Here is a 16355-nt window from a genome sequence, read left to right as displayed (position 1 = left end):
CCCACAGAGAGAGCCTGATACTGACCAACACCCCTGCTCCCCACCTGGGAGAGCCTTCCACTATCCCCCCCCCCCCCCCGGCAATAGAGAGAAAGACACTCATCTTCACACCTCTAGAAAAGAAAGAGAGCCAGGCTCTGCATACACCATCAAGCAGCTAGCAGCCTCTATCGGATCCCACCTGATTCCCATGGTGCACGTGTCCCTTCTTCCATCCTTCCTTCTATGGGGGGGTGCTTCCCCCTGAAAAATGCCACCCTAGGCAAATGCCTTGTTTCCCTTGTGGTAAATACGCCCCTGGACATCCTAAACTGCATATTGGGATGATTGGATTATTGGCTGCAATGCTCAACACTCTCACTAGGTGTAAATGTATTTTTACACACATACACTATATTGCCAAAAATATTGGAACATCCCTCCAAATCATTGAATTCAGGTGTTCCAATCAACTTCCATGCCCACAGGTGTATAAAATCAAGCACCTAGGCATGCAGACTGCTTCTAAAAACATTTGTGAAAGAATGGGTCGCTCTCAGGAGCTCAGTGAATTCAAGTGTGGTACTGTGATAGGTTACCACCTGTGCAATAAGTCCATTTGTGAAATTTCCTTGCTACTAAATATTCCACAGTCAACTCTTAGTGGTATTATCAAGTAGAAGCATCTGGGAACACCAGCAACTCAGCCACAAAGTGGCAGGCCACGTAAAATGACAGAGAGGGGTCACCAAACTTTGTGTGGCCTTCAAATTAGCACAACAACAGTGCATAGAGAGCTTCATGGAATGGGTTTCCATGGCCGAGCAGCTGCATCCAACCCCTACATCACCAACTGCAATGCAAAGCATCGGATGCAGTGGTGTACATCACGCCGCCACTGGACACTAGAGCAGTGGAGACCTGTTCTATGGAGTGACAAATCACACTTCTCTGTCTGGCAATTCGATGGATTTGTCTGGGTTTGGCGGTTGCCAGGAGAACAGTACTTGCCTGACTGCATTGTGCCAAGTGTAAAGTTTGGTGGAGGGGGGATTATGGTGTGGGGATGTTTTTCAGGGGTTGGGCTTGGCCCCTTAGTTCCAGTGAAGGGAACTCTTCAGGCGTTAGCATACCAAGACATTTTGGACAATTTCATGCTCCCAACTTTGTGGGAACAGTTTTGGGATGGCCCCTTTCTGTTCCAACATGACTGCGCACCAGTGCACAAAGCAAGGTCCATAAAGACATGGATGAGTGAGTTTGGGGTGGAGGAACTCGACTGGCCTGCACAGAATCCTGACATCAACCTGATAGGACACCTTTGGGATGAATTAGAGTGGAGACTGCGAGCCAGGCCTTCTAGCCCAACATCAGTGCCTGACATCACAAATGCTCTTTTGGAAGAATGGTCAAACATTCCCATAGACCGGGTGTCGGCAACCCGCGGCTCCAGAGCCGCATGCGGCTCTTTTTCACCTTTGCTGCGGCTCCGGAGCACACTGCCCACCAGGTGACAGGCAATAGGGTTGCCGTAGCTCAGTGGTCGGCAAGCCGCGGCTCTTTACACATTTTAATGCAGCTCTTCTGTGTGCCGGGCGCCCGCTCCCCTCCCTCCTCTCGGGCGGCCGCCCCAAAAGTCAGGACTCTGCAGCTAGCCCAGGAATGGGCAAACTACGGCCCGGCGGACCTTTTAATCCGGCCCGCGGAGCATGGCAAACATTGGCTGTCAGGATGTAGGCGGGGCAGCGTGACGAACTCCTCTCCTCTCACAGTCCGCCCTGAAGACCGGAACGGCGCGGGAACACGGCGAGAGGAACGCGCGGAGCAAAGGTAAGTGAATTGACACAATATGGGGAATGAATTACTATAGGGGGGATGAATTACTATAGGGGGGATGAATTACTATATGGGGGATGAATTACTATGGGGGATGAATTACTATATGGGGGATGAATTACTATATGGGGGATGAATTACTATGGGGGATGAATTACTATGGGGGATGAATTACTATATGGGGGATGAATTACTATGGGTGATGAATTACTATATGGGGGATGAATTACTATGGGGGATGAATTATTATGGGGGATGAATTACTATATGGGGGATGTATTTTCAGTTTTAAGAATGTGGCTCTCAAAATAAATTTCAATCGTGGTTTTGGCGAGATTTGGCTCAGTTGATAAAAAAGGTTGCCCACCACTGACCTAAGGCTATGATTGTGATTATGATGATACACTGTGGCCCTGATTAACCCTTTGCTTACTGGGCCCTTAAACCCCCTTCATGACCAGAGCGCTTTTTGCAATATATGCAGTGTCGGATTTGTTTTAAATGTTGCAATGGTTTTGCGGCTCCCAGTCTTTTTTTCCCTTCGGAAACGGGTCCAAGTGGCTCTTTATGTCTTAAAGGTTGCAGACCCCTGCCATAGACACACTCCTAAACCTTGTTTACAGCCTTCCCAGAAGAGTTGAAGCTGTTATAGCTGCAAAGGGTGGGCCAACTCAATAATGAACCCTATGGACTAAGACTGAGATGCCATTAAAGATCATGTGCGTATAAAAGCACAATACTTTTGGCAATATAGTGAAAATGGTTTTGACTGTAGTTGGTCAAAATATGTTTTTCTTTTCTGCAGTGCTTGATATTATGTTGCAAGCAGTATTGGCTAATGTTTAACGCTTCACTTGCTAATATATATATATATATATGCAACTGAACAATAAGACTATGGGTATAATTATTTTTCTACATGGGAATTATGGATGGAATATCATGGTTACACATGCCTAGGAACACATTTGACTTGTTTCTGATAAGAATGTGAGAATAGTTATTTTTCTACATGGGGCTATGGGAGGATTATTGTGAATACACATTCCAAGGTACATATTTAACATATTTCTGGGAAGAACATGGGTATAATTATTTTTATTCCGGCAGATTATGGATGAAATATCATCTTTACACATCCTACAGTGTGTAATACATTTGACCTATTTCTGATAAGAATATAGGTATAGTTATTTTTCTACATAGGGATTATGGGTGGAATATCATACTTAAACATGCATAGGAACACATTTGACCTGTTTCTTAAAAGAATATGCATAGTTATTTTTTTACATGGGGTTATGGGTGTATTATTGTGGATACACATGTAAAAGACCATATTTGACCTGTTTCTCATAAGAATATGTGTATAGTTAATTTTCTGCAAGGAGATTATGGATGGATTATTGTGGATACACTTGCCAAGGACCATATTTGCCTTGTTTCTTGTAAGTATATACAATTACTTATTTTACTATATGGGAATTATGGGTGGAATTATATGGATACACATGATAAGGACCATAGGCGACCTGTTTCTGAAAAGATTATGGGTATCTTTTTTATTTTTACACAGGGATTATGAGTGAAACATAATGGTTAAATATGCCTAGGAACACATTTGACCTGTTTCTGATAAGAATATGCAAATAGTTTTTTTCTACATGGGGTTATGGGTGGATTATTGTGGATACCCATGTAAAAGACCATATTTGACATGTTTCTGATAAGAATTTGAGAATGGTTATTTTTTTATACATGGGGATTATGGGTGTATTATTGTGGCTAAACAAGCCTAGGACCATATTTGACCTATTTCTGAAAAGATTATGGGTATAGTTATTTTTGTACACAGGGATTATGGGTGGAATGTCATGGTTAAACACTCCTAGGAATATTTGACCCGTTTTAGATAATATTATGTGAATAGTTATTTTTATACATGGGAATTATGGGTGGATTATTGTGGAATTATGGGTGGATTATTATGCCAAGGACCATATTTGACCTGTTTCCTAAAAGATTATGGTTATAGCTATTTTTCTATATGGGGATTATGTGTGGAATATCATGGTTACACATGCTTAGAAACACATTTGACCTATTTCTGATAAGAATATGAAAAGAGTTATTTTTCTACATGGGTATTATGGGTGGAATATTGTGGTTAAACATGCCTAGGACCATGTTTGACCTATTTCTGAAAAGATTATAGGTAGAGTTTTTTTTCTACATAGGGTTTATGGGTGGAGCATCTTGGTTAAACATGCCTAGGAACACATTTTACCTGTTTCTGATAAGAATATAAAAAAAGAGTTATTTTTCTGCATGAAAATTATGAGTGTATTATTGTGGTTAAACATGCCTACGAACACATTTGCCTTTTTTTATAAGAATATGAGAATAGTTATTTTTCTACATGGGAATTATGGGTGGATTAATGTGTATACACATGCCAAGGACCATATTTGACCTGTTTATGATAAGAATATGAGAATAGTTATTTTTCTACATTGTGAATATGTGTATTATTGTGGATACACACACCAAGGACTATATTTGACCTGTTTCTGAAAAGATTATGGGTATAGTTATTTTTCTATGTGGGGATTATGGGTGGAATATCATGGTTATATATGACTAGGAACACATTTGATCTGTTTCTGATAAGAGAATGGGTAGGTCATAATCTTTTTTTCTACAAATGGGATTATGAGTGGAATTTTATTGATACACATCTATAAAATGCATTTGACCTTTTTCTGATAGGAATATAGGTATAATTTTTGTTCTTCATTGAGATTATTGATGGAATATCATGGTTACATTTAACAAGAAACATATTTAACCTAATTCTGATCAGAATAAGCATAAAATTATTTTTCTTCATGGACATTATTCGTAGAATATCATGGTTACACATTCATATAAAGATTTAACCTGTTTCTGATAAAAAAATATGGGTAACATTATTTTTCTACAAGGGGATTATGGGGTTGAATATCATGATTACACATACCAAGAAACACATTTGACCTAGTTCTAATAAGAATATGAATAAAATTACTTTTCTCCATGGGGATTATGGGGAGAAATCTCACACTTACACTTAACAGAGAACATAGTTTAGCTGTTTCTGATAACAATATGGGTATAATAATTTTTCTACATGAGGATTATGGTGGAATATCATGGGTATACATCTTAAAATATGCTTTTGACCTTCTTTTGATAAGAATATGGGTAAAATTACTTTTTTTAATGAAGACAATGGTTAATGTTCATGATTACAGATACCAATGAACACATCTGACCTGTTTCTGATAAGAATTTGAGAATATTTATTTTTATACATGAGGATTACGAGTCAAATTTAATTTTTATACATGAGGATTACGAGTCAATTTAATCTGTTTTTGATAAGAATATGGGTATAATTATTTTTTTACATGGGGATTATCAGTGGAATATTATGTCTACACATGACAAGGAACACATTGAACCGGTATATGATTTAGCAATATAGGGATAGTGATTATTAAGCATAGAGATTATGGGTGGAATATCAGGGTTACACATATCAAGTATCCGATTTCACCTTTTTCTGATACGAACATGGGAATAATTGTTTTTATATATGGGGATTACTGGTGAAGTATTATGGTTTCTGATAATAATATAGGTATAATTACTGAGCTACATGGGGATTACAAATTGAATATTATGAATACACTTACCAAGGAACATGTTTGATTTTTTTTTATAAGAATATAGCTATAATTATTTTTCAGCATTAAGTTTATGTGTGGAATATCATGGTTACACATCCCACATCATATATTTTACTTGATTCTGATATAAATCATTTAGGAAACACTTAAAGTGTTAATAAACCCACAACAGTAAAGTATATGCAGTAAAGCATGCTTTTTATACTCACTGTGAAACCTAATCCTCTGCATTGTGCAAAAATGCATTCTCTTAGAGCAGAATGAAAACTCCTCCTACAAGCTTTAACCAGTGCTCAGCTGGACACTGATAGAAGTCACAAGACTGCTCTAACTACTCAACGAAAAGGTATTTAGCAGTTTATATTTACTAAAATAATTGCACTTCCATTGTTCTTTGTACTGTACTGTGGGTGACCAGATATAGTGAATGCAGGGTCCTGGGCTTAGTAACACTTTAAAGTGGCTGAAAAGGCTGAAGTTTTTTTTTTACCTTTTTGCATTCTATGCATAAAGGTAAAAAACCTTATGTGTGCTGCTCCCCCCACAGCCCCCCCTAATACTTATCTGAGTCCCTTCTCAATCTAGACATGTACATGGGAGCCTCAGCTATCCCAGGTCTCTCTCTCCTCATTGGCTGAGACACAGCAGCAGGAGCCATCGGTTCCCACTGCTGTTAATCACAGCCAGTGAGGAGAGAGGGGACGGGGTCAATCCATGGATCTATGTGTCTTATGGACGCATAGAGTGGGGCTCAGGAGCGAGCATGCACCAGTGCCCCTATAGCCCCTAGGGTGCTATAAAGGATCCCGAGTTTTGCCGTGGTGCACGGGTCTGTGCATGCGCGGAATTCCGATGCGGACAAGCGTGCGGGCACTAGGACATAGGCGCCCGCGGCAACAACTGTGGCCGCGCATGCACACACGCGGACGCGCACCTGGCACCAATGACAGCGCAGGGCGCACTATTTAAACCGGCTCTTGCAATGCTCAAATTGCCATATGGTCTTGTTCCTTGTTGTTCCTGTTCCTGTGAGAGTATCCTGTTGTTGCCGAACCCTACTTGATCCTGACTTCCGCTGACCTTCTCCTGCCCTGACCTCTGGCTCGTTTGACCATTCTTCTGCCTGTTCCCGATTATCTGATCTCCTGCTGCTGAACCTGGCCTGTGACCCAACGATTCTCTGCCTGCTGCTCTGTACCGCTCTGCCTCCACTGTTACCGACCTGGCCTGTCTGACTCCGCTATTGTTCCAGTGTGTTCCGTCCATCCATCCTGCTCGGATCCATCCATTGCAGTCTGGGCCTGCCTCTTCACATCAGGCTCTCATCCTGCTACGTGCCACTGGCGGTTCCCTCTACCACAGCTGGGTGTACCCAGGGGTGGCGACCGGGTCTCAGTCTGCTCCAAGTCCATCCCCACCATCAGGGGCTCTGGTGAACAAGCAGATTGGGGCTTAGACTCCGCACCCTGGGGAAATCCAGTCTGTGGAGCACTAGAGCTACCATCGGTAGGTACCTGACAGGTGCACTGGTCAGGAGGATTGGGATTGCACTGTGCAAAACCACTGCACAGGGGAGGTAAGTATAAGATGTTTGTTATTTAAAAACAACTTTTAATATCAAAGGAACATATCGAATTAGTTTTCGATAAGGTGTTCCTTGGTATGAGTAATAATCATATTCTGCCCATTATCCCCATATATAAAATAATTATTACCCATATTTTTATCCAAAACAAATCAAATGTGTTCATTGGCATGTGTAACCATGATAATGCACCCATAATCTCCAGGTAGAAAAATAATTATATCCATATTCCTATCAGAAACTGGTCAAATATGTTCCTTGGCATGTGTATCCATAAAAATCGACCCATAATCCTCATGTAGAAAAATAACTTCTCACATTCTTATCAGAAACAGGTCAAATGTGTTCTTAGACATGTTTAACCATGATATTTCACTCAAATTCCCATGTAGAAAAATAACTATACCCATAATCTTATCAGAATCAGGTCACGTATGGTCCTTGTCATATGTATCGACAATATTCCACCCATAATCCCCAAGTAAAAATATAACGATAATCTTTTCAGAAATAGGTCAAATATGGTCCTTAGCATGTGTATCCACAATAATCCACCCATAATCCCCATGTATTAAAATAACTGTTCTCATATTCTTATCAAAAACAGGTCAAATGTGTTCCTTGGCATGTTTAACCATGATGTTCCACCAATAATCCCCAGGTAGAAAAATAACAATACCCACACTTTTCAGAAATAGGTCAAATATGGTTCTAGGCTTGTTTAACCACAATAGTCCACCCATAATCCCCATGCAGAGAAATAGCTATAATCGTATTCTTATCAGAAACAGGTCAAATGTGTTCCTACGCATGGTAAACCATGATATTCCACCACTTAATCCCCATGCAGAAAAATAACTATACCCATATTCTTATCAGAATCAGGTCACATATGGTCCTTGTCATGTGTATCCACAATATTCCACCCATAATCCCCATGTAAAAAATAACTATTACCCATATTTTTATCAGGCACGTGTCAAATGTGTTCCCAGGCATGTGAATCCACAATAATCCATCCATATTCCCCATGTAGGTTTGTCTGAACTGAGACCAGGAGATTATCAAGGCATCTGATGCCAGTGATAGAGGATCATTGGTCTGCTCCACAAACAGAGGTAGCTTGTTGTTGAATCTAGGGGCCAGGATATACACATCTGGGGTCCCCATTTCTTACATATCAGATGAAAGATGTCAAAGGAAAGGACCCATTACCCTTGATCCTGGCAGTAGTGGCTGAGGTAATCTTCCCTCCAGTTGTCCAGCTGGGATATGGAGAGCAGAGGTTGCTGGACAGTGGGTCTCCATCCATGAGATGACCTGGATTGCTTCCTTCAAAGCTGCTTAACTCCTGGTGCCCTCTTGGTCTTTGATGTAGACCACAGTCGTGATATTGTCTGATTGAACTCTGATTATGTATCTTTGCAGAAGGTGGGTCCAGTGTTGTACAGCCGTTCTTATTGCTCTGAGCTGCAGGATGTTGATTAGGAGATTAAAAATAAAATGTGAGAAAAATGTGGCGCTAATCACTAGCAAATCAAAATACAACAATGTGAAAAAATATATATCCCCTCAATTATAAGTGAATAAACATATCTATTCAATAACCTCGTGTTTATAAACACACAAAAACTCCTATAGTGATGGTGAAAAAACGGTCCTAATGACTGATAATAGTGTGTGTTTTACCAAATATACATAGACATATAAGATGCACTTAATATATGTACATATGTATATATACACACACCACAAATTTCATAAAGTGAATCAAAACAGAATCATGTGCAAAAGTGAACTCAAATTAGTGCAAAAATACACACAATAATAAATTTTCATGCATTTTTAAAGTCCAACTTTCAATAACCACACTTCAGTGAACAAAATAACTCGTGCTGATATCCGTGTGAACAAAACGTGAATTGGTGGCTGTATAAAAAATCATCCGATCACCGGCTGAATGAGCCTCTCACCTTCCAGACTCGACCCTTGCGAGTCAAAACGTTTTTATATAGGATCCCTCTCACAGATCCTCCAGGTTGATATCACTCCAAATGACTGCTCCCAATATATGCGGATCTCCCTCTAGAGATCAGGACTCCAATGGTACAGTGTGGTACAATAGAATGCACACTTACATTAGTGAAAAACAAGGCTCCTATCACATGCTTTTGGATGTTATCTGCATGGGTGTACAGGATAAGAAAAGGTGTACCAAGATGGCCGCCACACCGGAAATACGTCATTACGTCGGGCCTACGCGTTGCGTCACAGTACCATGTGACTTCCTCAGGGCTGAGTCAGCCTATTCTATTGTACCACACTTTGGCAATAAACATATTACGCTATGGGAGCTTTTGTGTTTATGTTACATGTGAGTGGTTAGCGCAGTATGTGATCCTGCCTGGAGAAGGAGCTATTATTGGAGTCCTGATCCCTAGAGGGAGATCCGCATATATTGGGAGCAGTCATTTGGAGTGATATCAACCTGGAGGATCTGTGAGAGGGATCCTATATAAAAACGTTTTGACTCGCAAGGGTCGAGTCTGGAAGGTGAGAGGCTCATTCAGCCGGTGATCGGATGATTTTCTATACAGCCACCAATTCACGTTTTGTTCACACGGATATCAGCACGAGTTAATTTGTTCACTAAAGTGTGGTTATTGAAAGTTGGACTTTAAAAACGCATGAAAATTTATTATTGTGTGTATTTTTGCACTAATTTGAGTTCACTTTTGCACATGATTCTGTTTTGATTCACTTTATGAGATTTGTGGTGTGTGTATATATACATATGTACATATATTAAGTGCATCTTATATGTCTATGTATATTTGGTAAAACACGCACTATTATCAGTCATTAGGACTGTTTTTTCACCATCACTATAGGAGTTTTTGTGTGTTTATAAACACTAGGTTATTGAATAGATATGTTTATTCACTTATAATTGAGGGGAAATATATTTTTTCACATTGTTGTATTTTGATTTGCTAGTGATTAGCGCCACATTTTTCTCACATTTTAGCTTTAAGGATCATTAGATATATGATTTAATGTTGGCAGCTTCTCACTTTTAACTATTAATATTATTTAATATTATTGTGAGCGCAGAAGGGTGACACCACTATTGATTAGGAGATTGACTTCCACGGATGACCATGCTCCCTAGACCATGAGGAACTGAAACACACCTCCCCTCAGCTAGTTAAGGCTGGACTAAACATTCTCCAAGCAAGAGAATTCCTTGCTTGGTTGGACAGGAGCTTGGTGTAGTCAATAGAAGGCGCATTGTTCTAGATCAACATAATGTTGTACAGGAGAGGTTTTGAATAAAATTGGGCAAAAGGGACAGCCTTGTTTCTTTGACCTCAATTCCTGAGGTCAGACTCAAATATTCCAAAATGAAAAGAATGCTGTGGAGCAGATTTTTGGAAATTGGTCACCCAGCCGAAAGACTTGAGCATCTGAATTGTTCTGTGGATATTTGCACATAGCTGGAAGAATGAAAAGTCCTTTAAGAGTAGGTTGATTAGATAACTTGTGACCTGGATGATCTGAGTTCTTAGAAGGGTCAGAAGAGGTGCTAGGAACTTTGTGATTACTCTGGGAACAGAGGATAGGTCTAAAGGATAATCAACAAATTGCTAGTGATTGTCTTCCACTGCAAAGCGCAGAAAATGCTGATAAGGTGGATAAATGGGAATGTGAGGTGTTCTCTCTATCTCAAAGAGGCAATAACCAACCTTGTGGATTTCAAGTGTAATTTTGAAGTTTGAAGGTATTCAATGAGGAATTTGAGGTCCAGAATAGGATGAATACCTCTACTGGCCTTTGGTAATTGTGAACAGGTTTAAATAGCATTCTGCAAATCTGACTGTCCTTGTGCAGATTTGGTTGATCTGAAAGAAGAAAGCGGTGAGGAGATAGACTTTTGAACTCTATTTTGTACCCCTTCGAAACCACTACTTGAACCCACAGATCTGGAATGTCTGTGACTCAGCAAACTGTAACAGATGCCCCCCCACTCTTAGGAGTGAGGGCATCCTTTCATAGGGAAGAGGGCTGTGGGGAATATTTGGTGGGCTTAGTGAGTTTTGGGTCACAAGATTCTGTGCATGTGAATGAAGCTTAGGGCCATTTTGAAAAATGTTTTCATTACATGTTCTAGGGCATTCACACAAAAGAGCAGGACAGAAGGTAATTGCTCAGTTAAGGCTCAGTCTGGGAATACAGAATCATACTAGTTTTTCATTTCCCTAGTCAAGATAGCTGCAGTTTGACAAACAACAATATCAGCGATAACTGGTTTCAGAAAGAACCTTTAAGAGCACTTAAAACTTCCTCTCTGCAAATCTTTGAAAGAATTAACATCTTCAACTAATGCAGTGAGATGTTTGTTTAAGACTGAGACAACAGAATCAACTACCTGACCAGACCATATATTAGTGAACTCTTTTTTACCTGGATAGAGCTCAGCAATGATTTTTGGAGCAGAGAAAATCTTTTCTGGATTGACCCAACCATCATGAAAAGCCCATTCTATTTTTTCATGAACGGGGAATGTCTTTTAAAATGTAGCAGTTCTCTTTGTACCCAAAGGGGCATGGCAAGAAGTAGGAGAATCAAGTGTGACAATGCCTAGGCTTTTGTGCACAGCAAATGTGAGCATATCCATATTTCCAAGCATATTGCATAAATCTGCATCATAAGATGTATAGGAGTATGGGGGTAAGAAACCTTCCACAGCCTCATCCAACAGTGCCTCTGGGTTCTCTTCATTCCCTTCTCTGTTAATCTCTTCTAGGCCAGGCATATTAGGATCTTACTCTGGTAGAGATAATGGAGCAGGAGAAGGAGCTGGCAAGAGGCCTGGCAATTTGGAAACCTAGATAGAGATGGCTAAAGCCATTAGTTGTCCCAGAAATTGTGACATAATTGCAGAAAAATATGCCTTTGTCAGGTAGGTCCTTGTTGCCTGCCCGAAATGAAAATAGAGTCAGATGCAGAAACCAGTGGAAAAATTGGGTCCTCTTTCGATGCAAGGGAAGCATAGTCACTCTGAGGTTAAGTGTTGTCAGGGCCCTTGGCAGAGCAAATGTTTGCCTGAGATTTTGCTGTGGCTCTCTTTTACCCAGTTTCCACTATAGCTACAGGTGAAGGTGATCCCCTATATTAGTAAGGTGTGAAAAAAGGGTAAGCATGTCCGGAAGGAAAATGCAGCAACCCTGATGCAAACTGTCTTGTAGTGAAGACCTCATGGGTAAAGAGTGGTAGTGAAGTAGAGACTTGACACTTTAAGTGCTCAAATGGTAGAGGCCCCCATCTTATTGGCAGGGTGAAGCCAAGGTTAAGCAGCCCAAACTGAAAAATCATAATGTGAAGTGAAAAAATGCTGCGCTACATGAAACAATGGCACAATCCATTATATAACCAAAAAACAAAGTGAAAAAAAAAATATATATATATATATTTATATACAGTTGTGTTCAAAATAATAGCAGTCAGACATCACTAATCTGATCAATCACTGTTTTTGGTAGAAATGATATTTCTACATGGCAAATAATTTACTAGCAGGTGTAGAAGAGTAATAGAAATCCAACAGAACCAACAGTCATGACATGCATGCTGCTGATTCTGTGTAATTGAATCACTAATTGAAAGGGGCATGTTCAAAATAATAGCAGTGTGGAGTTCTATTAGTCAGGTAATTCATTCTTTGAAAAACAGGTGGCAATTATTGCCCTTATTTAAGGAAGGAAGGCAGCAAATGTTGTACATGCTGGTTACAGTGCATTTCTCTCTGAAATTCTGAGGAAAATGGGTCGTTCCAGACATTGTTCAGAAGAACAGCATACCTTGATTAAAACGTTGATTGGAGAGGGGAAAACATATAAAGAAGTGCAGAAAATGATAGGCTGCTCAGCTAAAATGATCGCAAATGCTTTAAAATGGCAAGACGTGGAAGAAAGCGAAAAACTACCATTCGAATGGATAAAAGAATAGCCAAAATGGCAAGGACTCAGCCAACAATCAGCTCCAGGAAGAACAAAGAAGGTCTAAAGTTACCTGTGAGTACTGTTACAATTAGAAGACGCTTATGTGAAGCCAAGCTATCTGCAAGAAGCCCCCGCAAAGTCCCACTGTTGAAAAAAAGACGTGTGCTGAAAAGGTTACAATTTGCCAAAGAGCACATTGACTGGCCTAAAGAGAAATGGCGCAACATTTTGTGGACTGATGAAAGTAAGATTGTTCTTTTTGGGTCTAGTGGCCGCAGACAGTTTCTCAGATGACCCCCAACCACTGAATTCAACCCACAGTACACTGTGAAGACAGTGAAGCATGGTTGCGCAAGCATCATGATATGGGGATGTTTCTCATACTATGGTGTTGGGCCTATTTATCGCATACCAGGGATCATGGATCAGTTTGAATACATCAGAATACTTGAAGAGGTCATGCTGCATTATGCTGAAGAGGAAATGCCCTTGAAATGGGTGTTCCAACAAGACAACGACCCAAACACACCAGTAAACGTGCAACATCTTGGTTCCAGACCAAGATTGACGCTATGGAGTGGCCAGCCCAATCCCCGGATCTTAATCCAATAGAAAACTTGTGGGGTGACATCGAAAATGCAGTTTCTGAGGCAAAACCAAGAAATAGAGAAGAACTGTGGAATGTAGTCCAATCATCCTGGGCTGGAATACCTGTTCACAGGTGCCAGAAGTTGGTTGACTCCATGCAACACAGATGTACAGCAGTTCTCAGAAACAGTGCTTATACAACTAAATATTAACTAGTTGCCGACCGCAGATAGCCGAATGACGGCTAAACTGCGGCCGGCCAGTTCTGAGTGGACGTCATATGACGTCCTCCCGGAACGCGCTCTCCTGCGCGCCCCAGGGGGCGCGCACCCGGCGATCTCCGTGATCGCTGTGTCCTACGGACACAGCTGATCACGTGATGTGGTAAAAGGCCAATCATACCGGCCTTTTACCACGTGATCAGCGGTGTCCAATGACACGCTGATCACAGGGAAATGCAAGTGCCGGTTCTTGGCTGCACTTTCCTCACGCTGTCAGATTGTGAGGAAAGTACTGCTGAGAACCGGCAATTGTCAGAGCGGGGTTCGGCACCGATCATCAGGGCACTGATGATCAGTGCCCTGATGATCGGTGCCCAGCAATGCCACCCGCAAGTTCCGCCCACCTGTGCCCAGCAGTGCGCCCACTAGCTCCGCCCACCTGTGCCCAGCAGTGCACCCACCAGTGCCACTCTGCAGTGTCACACACCTGTGCCCAGAAGTGCCACCTACCTGGGCCCAGCAGTGCCACCCACCTGTGCCCACCAGTGCCACCCACCTGTGCCCACCCACCAGTGCTGCCCACCAGTGCCACCCACCAGTGCAGCCCAGCAGTGCTGCCAGTCAGTGCCACCAGTCAGTGCCCAGGGATTGTGCCAGTCAGTGCCGCCAGTCAGTGCCCAGCAGTGATGCCAGTCAGTGCCGTCTATCAGTACCCATCATCAGTGTCACCTATCAGTGCCGCCTATCAGTGCTGCATATTAGTGCCGCCTATCCGTGACACCTCATTAGTGCTGTCTATCAGTGCCAACTATCCGTGCCACCTCATTAGTACTGCCTATCATTGCCCTTTAGTGCTGCCTATCAGTGCCCATCAGTGCCGCCTATCAGTGCCCATCAGTGCTTCCTCATCAACGCACATCAGTGAAGAGAAAAAATACCTGTTTGAAAAATTTTATAATAGAAACAAAGAAACTTTTTTTTTTTCAAATTTTTTGCACTTTTTTAATTTATAGCGCAAAAAGTAAAGCGCCCAGTGGCAATTAAATACCACCAAAAGAAAGCTCTATTTGTGAGAAAAAAATGATCAAAATTTCATATGGGTACAATGTTGCATGACCGCGCAATTGTCAATCAAAGTGCGGCAGCGCTGAAAGCTGAAAATTGGCCTGGTAAATAAGGGGGTATAAGTGCCTGGTAGGCAAGTGGTTAATGAAGTGATTCAAAGGAAAGCAAAATCTTCAAACATTTTTCAGTTTATATAGTGAATGTTTGAGTTTGTAAAGAAGAATACAAACACTGCTATTTTTTTGAACAGTCTAATATTCACTTTTCTTCAATTTGTTTAGAGGAACAACACAAATTTGATATATTTTTCTCCATGTTTTGATTTGGAATAGAATGTGTAGTGTTCCCAATGCATTTGTGTGTATGGAAATAAAAGCTATTAGAAGGATTTTGAGCTTTATTCACTTTTTCAACACACTGCTATTATTTTTAACACAACTATATATATATATATATATACTGTGTTTCCGCAAAAATAAGACACTGTCTTATATTTGTTTTGGCTCAAAAAAACACACTAGGTCTTATTTTTGGGGTAGGTCTTATTTTTTAAATGTCCATGTGTGGACAGGGGGTGCAGAGGTGAGCAGCAGGCAGTTGTGGATGAGGGTTACTATGGAGAGGGCTGGCTGATGACAGTTGTGAGCTGCAGTCAGGAGTTGCAGGGGTGACTTGATAGGTGAGCTTCAGACAGGGTGCAGATATGAGCCACAGATAGGGTGTAGGGGTGAGCTGTGGCCAGGGGATGCAGAGGTGAGCTGTGTCCAGGGGGTGCAGAGCTGAGCTGTGCCCAGGGGGTGCAAAGGTGGGTTGCAACTCAGCTCACCTCTGCACCCCCCAGCCGCAGCTCACCTATGCACCATGTCTGCAACTCACCTGTCAATTTACCTCTGCAACACCTGACTGCAGCTCACCTTTGCACATCCATCCCCTCCCCCTCCACTGCCCTCATATGCTTAGCTAGCTTTGCAAAATACAGCTGTCAGCAGCCGACCCCACTCTATAGTAACTCCCGATTCGGGTTTTATCTTCCCACACAGTGCACCAAGGGCACTCACTCACCGCTCCGCCTCTCTCCCACTGACCAGTGATCACCCCATTAGGCTGCAGGAGGAGATACCCCGCCCTGCCCCTAAACACACTGCACATTGCGCCAGCAGATATCTGTTCCTTCCCTGTCCCATGGTGAGTACAGAGGTAGGGAGGTTCTGTGGGAGCAGATGGTGCTGTCACTTCAGCCGCGTTTCTGTGTTTATAAGAAACAGTAGATATTGGTGTGCACAGGGCCAGTGCCGGAGGTGGCGGAATGTTGTTCCGCCATGTTCCGGCTGAAAAAAAAGCCCTGATC

The sequence above is a fragment of the Staurois parvus genome, unplaced genomic scaffold, assembly GCF_062004578.1.
Source record: "Staurois parvus isolate SC_StPar_1 unplaced genomic scaffold, SC_StPar_1.0 ptg000414l, whole genome shotgun sequence".
In the NCBI taxonomy this organism is placed as follows: domain Eukaryota; kingdom Metazoa; phylum Chordata; class Amphibia; order Anura; family Ranidae; genus Staurois; species Staurois parvus.
This window is presented reverse-complemented; position numbering follows the sequence as displayed.